Genomic DNA, 9297 nt, shown 5'->3' with positions numbered 1-9297 from the left:
ATTAAAGAAATGAAAATTTTTTATAACTCCATTTTCATCGTTAAAAAAGAGAGCAATGCAAATTCTTTGAAAATTCCACCGAGCCTTGTGGATTTTAGGAACCTCATATTGAATGAAAATCCAATAAATAAGGTTATGAAATCTAGAGAGTCTCAAAAATACTTCTCAAATTCAATCAAAGTCAAAATTCCTTTAGAAATAATCTTCCAATATCCTTGGTATACATTGTAGTTACATTTTATTGTAACTTGATGAGTACAATGAGAATTCCAAATTTACATTCAGCTCATTTTTAGAGTTTCAAAAATTTGTCGGAATTAAATATTGCAAAAAGACTTATTGAAGGTTATCTTCTAAATCATAAAAAATGATTGACATATTTATCTTTACATTTAACAAGGATCTCACTATCGAGGAAATTTATTCTCGAAATACAATCACATTTGGAATGTTTTTCAGACTATAGGACTGTAAATAAATGGAAATAAGATAGTTGATCTAAATGCTGATGATTAGATGGTTATGCCCCAAGTAAAGATTACCCAAGGGTCGTTGTTACTCATATGCCCATTACACCTCTAGCTAGGGAGGATAGAAACCAAAATCTACATTTACTATTGAATGTGAAAGTTGCATAGTATTCAAAGTTGACACAACTTCTGATATCCCATTTATAAGTAAAATATATATTGAAATGTTGCACTTTATATTTGTACGAAAATTTATAACAGGATATTTGTGATAGATACTCGATCACACTCCTTTAACAATGCTAACAAAGAAGTAGGAAAGTAATTTCTAACATAATTTGCCAATAAAAACTATCCAGCATAGCTTAAGAGGCAGATATATCTGCCAAAAGCCTGAAATGATACTAAATTAGAAGCCTTAGCGCATGTTAAATATGAGGCTAGGGAGGAGCTCCTTATTCCTCCCACATCTCCTCTCCTAAGCGCAAGTTAAACCTTAGCACAAGTTACGCCTTTCACCCCCTTTCTGCTGCTTAAGCAGAGGATGATATTTGTAGGACAGCACAATCTTCACCATTCCCTTTTGACTTCTACATAGAGAAAGTTGATGATGAGGAAATGGTGCAACAAATTATGAACTTGAGAAATATAATTAATACATTTGTTGCTCAAATGGGTGAAACTATGGAAGAATACATTGGCCATATGGAGGGGATGATATCTCAGCACTTGGTCATGGATGTTTTAAAGGCAGAGAAATCTAAAGTGAAAGTATTGACTCCGCATTCCCTTAGAATTTGTAAAAATTTTTATAAGCATCCAGTTGCATCTATGTAGTAATGGATATCACTGGGTTCCTAGAGAACCATTAGCCAGATCTAACGAGATAGTTTTGTAGTAGCAAACCAACATCATATTCTATAAAATCTTCCTCAACCATTCCAACCAGTGCAGTTGGTAAGGGTAGATCTGTACTTATGAATAAGAGATTTAGCTCTCCTTAAAAGTAATCCCTCTACCAAAATCTGTAGAATATGAAATGAACAATCACCAAAATTAATCCATATGCCCCTCTTCCTAGGTTATGATTTGTCCATTTTGTTAGTTGGAACTAGGATAAATTCTCATATTATAATACCATTTATGAAAGAGGAAGTGCAATGACCCGCTGTTGGTACCACCATTATAATTGCCTTACTAGGGGTAATCAGAAGGAAAAATGGATTGGAAACTAAGAAGAAGACAAAGACCCAATGGCTAATAAGTCTGTTAATGAGATCTTTAAAGAATGTAACAAAGTCATTTAGAAATTGAAAATTAAGAGAATAAAAGAAAAAAAAGGACTTGAAATAACTTGAGATGATAAAGGGGGATAAGAAATTTCTTCCCATGTATCCCAAGGTTATTGAGGGAAAGAACATAAATGATGCAATTCAAAAAATAAAGGACATTTTGAAAAAGAAGAAGGAAGAGCTGATTGAGGCATTTGATCATGAGGAAGACCTTTTGATAAACTATAATGAGGAAGATACTCTAGGCACCAGTGTATTAATAATAGATACAAGAGCATCCTCATTAAAAAATAATAATTATATTAGGCAATAGGAAGAAGAGGTAGAGGAGTTAGTTGGTATAGACCGTCCCCAAATTGGTTAAATAAACTTAAAAATAAGGATGAGCACATTGATAGGTTGGAAAGGAGGATAAATGAGATGATAATAAAGATAGCATGAATATAAAGTATGATATTAAAATCACATCCAATTCATAACAACTTCCCCTAGCCAATAATTCATCTTTTAGATAAATATGTATTAGATGAAAGAAATATAGTGTAGAGTAAAAGTATAGAGTCTTATTATAGTGAGAAGGATATTAAACAACTGATTGAAAACCAGATAAGGGAGGCCTTAGGCCAAGCATAAGGGCTTTATTAATTCGAAAGGGTAGACCCTGCCTAAGGGAATTTGATTTGTTTCTCTACCCAAAAGGATTATTATCACCTTGTTTAACATGTTTAGTGGTATAGAGAACCTAACACATCACTTGGCCCACTTTTATGCACGCTGTTATAATGTTGGAGGAATAGGTGATCTTTTATTATGATAGTTTGTGAGATGCCTTTCTTCCATTGCATTTGAGGTCAGATATTAATTGGATATCGTACTGTACGATACAAGATCGTACTGTACGATTTACGGAAATTCCTATAAATACCCTTGCCTAGGCTGTTCAATTCACTCAACCCTCTCCTCACTCAGCCTTCACTTCGTTTTCGTGCCCTCCTGCAATGTCTAAACGAGGTCGGATGACTGCCGGAAGCTCGTCCTCATCCAGTCGTCAACCTGATCGCTTTCTGAATAGTGAGAATGAGGAAGCCTACTACCGATACAAAGCCTGCAAAATTTCCCCTTCAAAGATGCTTAATCAGGCCGCTCTCAATTTCGAGGTAATGGGCCTCTTTGCCTCCACCACCTTTCAATTCCTACTCACCCTAGCGTTTCCATATAATTCTGAACTTCTTTTTGAATTTCTCGCCAACCTCACCTACACCGTCGATAACACCACTTTTCACTCCTGTGTTTGTGGCCGCCCCATTGAAATAACTAGAGCCGACATCGCCCAACATATTGGGCTGTCCACTGAAGGACCCATGGTTCGCTCGTTTCTTACCGATGATTTTGATTGGAGCGATGTAAATAGAGTCCTTAGGAATACTATTTTTCATCAACACCAGCCTCTAGTCCAATCCTTAACCCGAAATGCCCGTATAATTCAACATGTTCTTCGAACCTCTATCATACCCAAAGGTGGCGACCGCATCAATCTGACCCCTATCTTGTCAGTCGCTACCTACCTTATTATGTCCAACATTAAGTTTGATGAGGTCGATTTGATTAGCAACTATATTCGGCACATGACTTTTGTTCGTCTTCCCACCACTCGACGGAAACAGAATCTGGCTCTTGGTCACCTAATAGGATATATCCTCTACCATAAATATCAATTATCCTACCCTGGTGAACCCGACATGCTTCCTATTTTTTATACGGATGCTTCCTTCCGTATCCTCTTTCATCGGGGACATGAGCCTGAAGAACCCGTCTTTGATGAAGAAGAAGGAGAAGATGCACCAGCCGCAGCTCCAGCTCGACCACGACGCCATGCCGCACCCCGAGCACCTGCACCAGCACACCCAAATGATGATTTAGTCGCCCGCTTCGACCAGCTGCAGACTCGTCTCGACATGCATATTCAAGAACAACATCAGCAACACGAGACTGATATGCAATGGTTTGGAGAGCGTTTTACCGCAATTGATCACCGCTTCGATACTCTATTTCAATACTTTCAGCCAAATCCACCTCCACCACCAACTGATCAGGACCCGTCTACTAGATTATCTGTGTTTGCATTGTAGTTTTTCTCTTTTTTTGCTTTTGTGCTTTTAGTTGCTCCTCCTTTTTGTGCTGTCAAAAGGGGAGAAGTTTGTTGTAATGTTGTAATACCTGATTCTCTAATAAATGTATTTCCTTTTGTTTCGTACTTACTTGTAGTATCTTTTTTTTCTTCTTGTGTTTAATTTTTTTTTAAACAAAAAAAAAAACAAAAAAACCAAAAAAAATAAAAGAAATGTTTTTCTTTCTTACTTGCAACAAATTATTTGACATCATCAAAAAGGGGGAGATTGTTGCAACCCATGACCCCGAGTTTGAGATTTTAATGATTGATGTGCCAAATAATGCGTGTTTTGCGAACAGCTTTTCATTGAATCATTATTTTATTTTGCTATCTTTCCTGGCACTAAACCATTTCAGAAGATCACAACGTGACTCAGGAAGAAAGGAAGGACTCAAGACTGGGTAGATTAGGAGTATGAGTCAAAACATTGATTTTCCTATTTTATTGTTTTTTTACTTTTATGAGTCTGCCAAAAATGCTGCGAAGAGTAAGAGCCAACCATGCACACACAACAGGGGGAGAGTTATTTTTTTTTAACTGGCAAAATGTAATTAAATTCTTCTCTTGGAAGATCGTTACTGTACTAATTTTTGTTCGTAGCCGTACGATCCAGCTATGTGGACAAACTTCTTATGAATAGATCGTTACTGTAGCGAATATCTTTTATACTGTACGATATGTTCAGATCAAAACCCTAGCCGTTGATTTAATTTAAGTAAGTGATTTTGCGCCATTCGTACGTACGAACAGGTTCGTACTGTACGAATCCATTTAATACTTACTTAAATTAACCCGTGCTTAGTCCATGTAATCCAGCCCTAATTTAAATTTGAACATCTACTGTACGAACTCGATCGTACCATACGTATGAACAGAGACGAAGTAATGATCGTCCGAATATCAATCCTGGAATGATCTCTTGGTTTTTGTTCACATCCGTACATACGAATAGTCATCGTGAGCCATACGATGAACAGGACGACATCCGATCGTCCAGACCATCGTCCTGTACGAATAAGTATCTTGTTGGATGTTACCATACGATATTATATCATACAGTACGAATTGTTTTTGAACTATCGTAATCTTCGTACCAGGACGACGTCTGATTATTGAAGATCGTACTGTACATGTTGAATCGTTCCGTACGACAGTAACAGTACTTTTAATTCAGAGGTTTTTAGAGCCTTTTTTAAGATATTCAATCAAGTTCTTTTTGAAAAAGTTTTACAGAGGCCCGGTGAACGTGGTTTAGAGATGGATTCCAAGGGAGAGAGCTCTAGAGAAATTTCTTTGAGGTGAGAGAGAAGGAGGAGAGGATAAGTTAGTGAGGGAGAAAGGTGTGAGGGAAGATCACACGGTTACTCCAAGCTTGCTGCATCTTGCTCCTCGCTGTGGCCCTAGAAGGATTTGATGGAGGATCTCCAAGGACAAGGATCGTCTACATCCGTTACCTCGAGGTTCTCTGTCCTCTCCAGGAGGAGAAAAAACAAGAAGGTTCTCTGCCTTCGCCAGGAGGGCGCGAAAACAGAGGTTTGGTACCCGCCACGCGCACGTTGTTGTGAAAGGGAGGTTTGTACAGGCTTCCCGCCTTGCCGAGGCGGGAAAAGGAGAACTATTTTGAATAGTAAAATCCCGGAGTGGAGTACCGGGAGTGGACGTAGGTCATTTTTGACCGAACCACTATAAAATTCTTGGTGTGTTCTTTCCTTATTGTTGTTATACTTTTACTTGCATTTTTAAATTTGTCATATCTATTGCATGTAAAATTTTGTGAAAGTAAAATGCATAAATTTGTTCTAAAATTTTCAAAAATAACAAAAAAAAATTAGAACCTTATTTAGGGTTAATTTACTAAGAAAAAGACTTTTACCAATTCACCCCCCCCCCCTCGTTAGTAATTTCAATTGGTACAAGCTAGTTATTCAAAAATAGTTGTTTTAGAAAACCTTGAAAAACGATCATGTCGAATTTTGGTAATTGTAACACTGCGGAGGTTATTCAATAACTCGTTCCACCCTTTTTGATAACATACCGTTTTGAATTTCTCAGAAGATTAGAATGCTCATTTTTGCAATCTATAGATTATCGCGTGGATGTTAATACATGATGGGGTATGTTGCACCGTTTTAAAATTGTAATCGGGTTTGAAAACTCCTGTCCGTTTTATTGAATAGGAGCAATGAGGATAGGGAATATAGCCCAACTGAATGCTAAGTGTTTAAACTATTTTTTGTGCGATTGAAATCTGAGGATATATGAGAGTATTCCACCTTGTGCTTCTGGTAAGGTGATTGGGATAGACTGTGCATTACATACGAAAGAACAAACGAAGTAAAACAGTTCTAGGTTTACATTCTACTGCAAGTGATTATGAATTATTCCATATGAAACCTAAGCAAAACATTCCTGACATGTACACTAGGTTCACCAAAATTTCGTGACATTCCTTGCGATCATTAGTAGAAGAAATTTCAAATTTCTGAGAAGTAAATAAATTCTTAGATGCCTACTAGTTCCTATGATGCTAGATAATTGCTATCCACTGAAGTCACAAAAATCTTAATGTTTATTCTATTGATAACTCTCCTCGGGTCCACTCATTTCAACTAAGCAAGTGAGTGAGCCAAAAGGCAAAGTGATTGCAGGTGAAAAACAAAAGGAGCGGACGGTGCATTAAAAGCTAGCCAACTCAGAAAGTGAAAGCTCTGCAGGGGAGGAAAGAGATGAAATAAAGCTGAATGACCCCGACAGTTCAAAATTTCCTGAAGAGAAAACAAAAGCGTCATCAAAACAGCATGGCAATTAAAGGTAAGAGCTCAAGGTCAATAAGGTTTTCATCTGATACAATTTGCTTTGAGTGCAGGAAGCCAGGTCACCTTCGAGCCGATTGCCTAATCTGATAGAGTCAACCAGCAAAGGAGAAAGGAGATGAACAAAAGTATAAATCAAGAGAGGAAAGACAAAGGACACGAAAGCTTTGGGCCGACCTACCTCAGAATCATCAGAGAGAGAAGCAGAGGAGGAAGGTAACAACATTTGTGTCCTTATGGCTAATGATAACCTTGATCAATTGGATCAGGATGAGGTATGTCAACTTTCTATGATGAATTATGCTATTTTTGAGAATTAGTTCATGACTCGATAGGAAACTGAAGAAAAATGCATGCTAACTTAATATTGAATTTAGTTTCCTACAATTGAGCATGCTTAACTTAGTTAAAGAAAATTAACTGATAGATAAAGATCACATGTTACTCTTGATGAGTATGAGCATTTAAATAAGAGAGCATATCTGAATAATTGAAGGCATAGAATCCTTGAAAACATCACATATTGAGCTAGGATGTATGAGTTTGAAAATCTTAACTGCACTTGACATTAAGGAAAGTAGATCATTAGTGCACTTGCTAATTGATAGAAGTTGATGGATTGCAGCTCAAAATAAAACTTAAAGGTGAAAAAATAAAAGAACTAGAAAATGAAATGCATTCACTCACAGTAAGGCCATCCTAGAAGAAAACTTCCTCAACACAGCATACATCACAAAAACTTTAGAAGAGGCACCAACCTCCCTATAGATTAGTAAACCCGTTTCCTGGGTTTAGGTGCTTCTCTTGTGGAATGTTTAAGGTCACCATAGCCCGCACATGCACAATTCACCGTAAGGACCACACTTAGTATGAGACCAAACTGCATCATCACAGCATAAGCATGCATACATCTTCATTCCATGCAAGCATAAGGAGGAATCCCACCACTCACTTGGGTTTCCCAAATCTAATCTTTGAATGAAATTGTAGGATGCCTCACAAAAGACCTAGTGAGAGATGTGGATATGGATAGTGGCGCGCGTGACACAGACTGGAAATATGAAGAATTCATCCTATTGGAGCAAAAAACTGGAGGCAAAGTTAGACGTTGGGAGACAACACTACAGGAAGGTGATAGGCTCAGGTATCCGTTGGTAATGCTAAAGAATTTTAATTGAATGTTTTACTAGTCTCATGGTTTGAACAAATTTACTTGCATGTAGTCAACATGTGACAATAGTTTTAATGTTAAATTTTTATTGATAGTGCCTGATTAGTTTACTGATAAAGTAATTTTTTAGAGGTTAGGGGGGGGAAAAAGAAAAAACGAATGAACAATGTTTACATGTTTAGACCGTTCATCGTGTAGATAACTCAAATCATTTTGCCTGTTGAAAACAATAGTTGATGGACTCGTTGGGTAATTGGCATAGGGAGACTAATGCCATGCTAGTTATGAAAACTCTTAGAAACATCACTCAGAAAAAAACTAGTTAGATGTGTTTTGACATAGGGTACCTAAGTTCGATTTCAACCAAGATCACTTATGTGATGTAGCTTGCTGAATGCAAGTGAAACCAAATCAAATCTAATCTTCAGCTCAATTAGATGACGTGATCACTCCTAGTGCCACAGATTTCTAACACATGGACTTATTTGGACCTGTTAGTACAGCCGGATCAGGTGGGTAAGAATTATGGATTTGTGATTGTAGATGACTTCACTAAGATACTGGTAAGATTCTTAGCACACAAGAATGAGTACTTTTGAGAAATTTAAAGGTTTTCTTTTTCCACAAGGGATTCAACAAAAATTAGATTGTGAAATATCAACATCCACAGCGATCATGATGGAGAGTTCCAAAAATAGGTTTGAGTCATTCCTGTCACTGATGACGGTAAGAAGGAGGAATAGAGCACATTTCTCAGCTCCTAGAACACCCCAACAGAATGGAAATAGCAGAAGAGGAAATATACCTTGTTAGAAGCTGGCTAGGGCAATGTTATGCTTGGAGTATAAACTTTCCTAGATACTTTTGGGCAAGAAGCAGTCAACCACAGAGTGTTATGTTTTGAACAGAGTAATTTTAGAATCGAAGCTGAATAAAACTCCATTGAACTTCCTTTAAGGGTACGGACAACCAAACCTTTTCAGACAATCAATGTTTTCTAATTTACATGTCCTTGGGGTGTAAGTGCTTCATTCTTAAATATATGGTAACCATCCTTGGAAAATTATCGATCACAAGTCCTGATGAGGGTGTCTTCTTAGGCTATTCTTCTGTAGGTAAGGGCTATAAATTTTTAAATAAGAGACACCCTGTAGTAAGAAAGAATCACCCATGTGGGTATTTGATGTATCAGATATGCCCTCAAGAAACTAAAATTGAAGATGATGAAATAGAGGCAATTCAAGGAGTAAGAGACTATGACCTTGAGGAGACGTCGATTCTCAGAAGCTTTGGGCGCCTAGAGAATGGAAGATATTCTTCTAGTCACCTAAGAGTTAATTTTTAAGGAGACCCCCTTCCGGGTAGAGGTGTAGACTAGCAT

This window comes from Dendrobium catenatum, unplaced genomic scaffold (genome assembly GCF_001605985.2).
Source record: "Dendrobium catenatum unplaced genomic scaffold, ASM160598v2 fragScaff_scaffold_665, whole genome shotgun sequence".
Taxonomy (NCBI): domain Eukaryota; kingdom Viridiplantae; phylum Streptophyta; class Magnoliopsida; order Asparagales; family Orchidaceae; genus Dendrobium; species Dendrobium catenatum.
This window is presented reverse-complemented; position numbering follows the sequence as displayed.